The sequence below is a fragment of the Fukomys damarensis genome, unplaced genomic scaffold (assembly GCF_012274545.1).
Source record: "Fukomys damarensis isolate Sample0158 unplaced genomic scaffold, DMR_v1.0_HiC HiC_scaffold_6, whole genome shotgun sequence".
Taxonomy (NCBI): domain Eukaryota; kingdom Metazoa; phylum Chordata; class Mammalia; order Rodentia; family Bathyergidae; genus Fukomys; species Fukomys damarensis.
In genome coordinates this window covers 5,758,492-5,762,652 of record NW_022900918.1, presented here as the reverse complement: position 1 = coordinate 5,762,652, position 4,161 = coordinate 5,758,492, and the positions used below count along the sequence as shown (strand labels likewise).

Here is a 4,161-nt window from a genome sequence, read left to right as displayed (position 1 = left end):
AAAAATTTTAAACTATCCTAGGAAAAGATAAGGATAACAATCCCAGGAAGTTCAGCAGAACAAATCCATCAGGCATAACAAGAAATTAATTGCAAAAGGGGAGAATTCAACTAAAAGAAAAAGTTATAAGAAGGATAAACTAATACTACCAATGTTAATGATCTCAATTCACCAATCAAAAGAAATAGACTGGCAGAATGGGTCAAGAAACAAGGTCCAACAATATGCTGCATATAAGAAGCACACTTAAATAAAAAAGAAACAATAGACTGAAAATTAAAGGCTTGAAAACAACATTCCATGTGACAGGAACCCAAAACAAAGGAGTAGATATCCTCTTTGCAGATCAAGTGAATTAGAAACCAACAATGATTAGAGTAAAAAGGGCACTACATCCTTGTAAAGTAAACAATCCAAGAGAAAGAGATGACAATCATAAATATAGATGCACCAAACACTACTGAGCACTACTACATAAAACAAATACAAATTGATATAATAAATCAAATAAGTGCTAACACAATAGTACTGGGGAACCTCAATACCCTACAGTCACATAAAGATAGACCAACTAGAGAGAAAATAAACAACAAAATACTAGAACTCAAACTCTTGAACACATGAACTTAAAAGATGTTTACAGAGTTTTTCACCACACAAAATCAGAATACACATTCTTTTCAGCTGCACATAGGTCACCCTCCAAAATAGATCACATATGCACTCATAGAATATGTCTAAGTAAGGGCAAAGGAGTTGAAGTTATTCCCTGTATATTATAAGACCATAGTGTGATGAAATTGGAGATCAACAGCAAAAGAAATGGCAACAATTTCATAAACACATGGAAATTCAACAATGCACTTCCGAATAACCAATGGGTCACAGAGGAAATCAAAGAAGAAATCAGACACTTTCCACAATTAAATGACAATGACAGTACAACATATCAGAATCTATGGGACACAATGAAAGCAGTCTTACCAGGGAAATTTGTGCAGTGAATATTCATATTAGGAAAGTAGAACTACCTCAATTAAACAACCTGATGCTAAACCTAAAGCTTCTAGAAAAAGAAAAGCAGGACAAACCCAAAGCTGATACAAGGGAAAGAAATTATAAAGATCAGAGCAGGCATCAACGCAATGGTGCCTAAGAGAATGATACAAGAAAATCAATGAAGCAAAGAGTTGGATCATTTAAAGAATAAACAAAATTGCCAAACCCTTACCCAATCTTATCAAAAAAAAAAAAAGAATAAAGAAAAAAAAAGAAATAAAATAAAAGAAAAGGCCCAAATCCATGCAATTAGGAATGAAAAGGATGAAATTCCAACAGACCCTGCAGAAATCCAGAGGATCATCAATATCTACTTCAAGAACCTATACGCCAATAAGATGGAAAATACAAAACAAATGGACAGATTCCTAGATTTGTATGAATTACCAAAGTTGAATGAAGATGATCTAAAAATTCTAAATGACCCAATTTCAATCAAGAAATTGAAAATGTAATTAAAAACTTACCAACTAAGTAAAGCCCAGGCAGGGATGAGGGAGGGCTGCTGCCAACAGGGAATGGGAGCTGGGGGGTTCTGCATGCTTCTTCTGGTGCCAGTGGCCATTGGGATGGTAACGGGAGCCTACCACCTTAACCTGCATGGCCCTGTGTCCTTCCAGTGCCCTGCCGGCTCCTTCTTTGGCTAGGTGGTGCTGGAGCATTTCCACGACAACGTGTGCTAGGTCCTTATGTATGCACCAAAAGCAGATTCCAAATATAGCACTTCAGTTAAGTCCCCTGGGGCTGTGTTTCAGTGCTTTGTATCATGCCCAGAGATGCACGAAACTGGACATGGCTCAAGGGAAGAATCGGGTTATGCCCTGTGGAAATACCTGCTCCTGGCCTGGCAGCCCAGTATGGATGGCTGAGTGTTGGCCTGTGCCTAGCACTGGAAAAACGTCTACTATGAAACAGATCAAATCTTACCTCATGGCTTCTGTCACATCATCCCACCTTATGAGTACAAGAATTATGGTGAGGAACATGGCTTCTGCCAGGTAGTGAGAGCAGACAGGAGCCGGTGATGATGGGTGCTCCAGGGTCATTTGGTTGGGCTAGGACTGTCAAAGTTCTGAAACCCACAGACAATACTTACTTTAAACTGAATGATGAAGCAATCATGAATAGGCGGTGCACCTACCTGGGTTATGCAGTGACTGCTGGCCACTTCCCTCACCCATTCAGCACCGATGTGGTTGGAAGTACCCCACAAGATGAAGGCATCAGAAATGTTTATATTTTTAGAGATGATTGAAGATTAGGCACATTAAGATTTTTCAGTTATCAGCTAAAAAGACGGGCTCTTACTTTGGCTCCTCATTATTCACAGTTGACCTGAACAGGGATGGCCTTTCTGACCTGCTAGTGGGTGCCCCATGTTTTCTGAGATCAGATTCAAGGGGCAGGTCACCATCTACATCAACACAGGAAATGGAGCCCTGGAGAAGCAGCTTGCCCTGACTGGGGATAGGCCCTATAACGTGCACTTTGGGGAGACCATCTTCAGCCTGGGGGATCTTGATGATGATGGCTTCTCAGATGTGGCCACTGGTGCATCCAAAGTGGACAACATTGCAGGGGCAGTCTATGTCTATCATGGCTATGCTGGTGGGGTAGTCCCCCAGCAGAAGATAAACCCAGTCATGCAGATGTTTGGGCAGTCCATATCAGGAGGAATTTATATGGATGGAAATGGATGCCCTGATTTCACCACTGGTGCCTTCATGTCTGACAGCATGGTTCTTCTAAGAGCCAGTACTGTCATTATGGTGGATATCTCCACCTTCCTCCTAGGCATCATCAACATCACAGTGACTCAGTGTCATGATGGACAGCAGCCTATAAACTGCCTGAATGTCACTGTCTGCTTTAGGTTCCATGCAGACATGTTCCAGAAGAAATAGGCCTGAATTGTGTTCTCATGGCTGATGTGGACAAAAAGGAGAAGGGCCAGCTGCCTGGGGTCTACTTTGTGTTGCTGGGAGAGACTGTTGGTCAGGTCTTGGAGAAGCTGCAGCTGGCCCACATGGAGGGGCTTTGTCATTGCTATGTGGTCCACATGAAGCAGAGGGTGCAGGATGTCATCAGTCTCATCATGTTTGAAGCTGCCTACAGCCTCAGAACACATGTGACTGGTGAGTAGGAGAGGAAGCTTCCAGCTCTGACACCAGTTCTGTGCAGGAGGAAGCCACAAAAGATTGCCAAAAAGAAGCAGACAGTCTTGAAAAGGAATTGCTGATCTGAGGACTGTGCTGCTGACCTACAACTTTGGGGTAAACTGTTGCTCTCCAGTATTGATGAGAAAACCCCCTATCTAGCTTTGAAGGCTGTGAAGAATATCTCCCTAACATCTCCATCTCCAACTTTGGGGATGATGAGTATGAGGCCAATGTATCCTTTAACGTGTCCCAGGAGCTCTTCTTCATTAACATGTGGCAGTAGGAGGAAGCGGGCATCTCTTATGAGCTGTTAGAATTAGATTTCCTCAAATGAAGAGTGGGATTTCCTTTCATGAGGTCAAAGTCAAAATACGATTTAAGGGAAATCATTAATACAAGGCACCTGTCTGGGGAAGAGGAAGTTCTCAGCTTCATCATTACAGCTTACAGTGGCGATGTGTGCTCCTGTGGCTTCACTACCAAATTCTACAACACTTTTAGAAAGTAACTACTGCCACTAATGTTTAAAATCTTCAATGAAATTTAAAGGCAATCAGTACTCTCAAATTCACTCCTGGAAGCAAGCATCACCTTCTCTCCAAAGCAGAGAAAGACTCATCCACAAAAGAGAACAATAGGCCAATCTCAATAAGGAACATAGACACAAAAATCCTTAATACAATACTGACAAATAGAATGCAATAGATTATCAAGAGGATCATATACTCTGACCAAGTGGGATTCATCCCAGGGATGCAGGGATGGTTCAATATGTGCAAACCTATAAATGTAAAATACTATATCTATACAGCCAAAGACAAAAACCATATGATCATCTCAATAGATGCAGAAAAAGCAAATGACAAAACCCAACCTGCACTCATGATTAAAAACCTTATAGAAGGGTGGGGATTTAGCTCAGTGGTTCTGGTGCCTGCCTCGC

At 41.6% G+C, this 4,161-nt stretch overlaps 1 pseudogene; it reads left to right on the top strand.

The window, feature by feature from the left end:
• The first annotated feature begins 1,550 nt into the window (after window positions 1-1,550).
• LOC104867722 lies at window positions 1,551-3,726 on the top strand (annotated as a pseudogene).
• The last annotated feature ends 435 nt before the right edge of the window (window positions 3,727-4,161 follow it).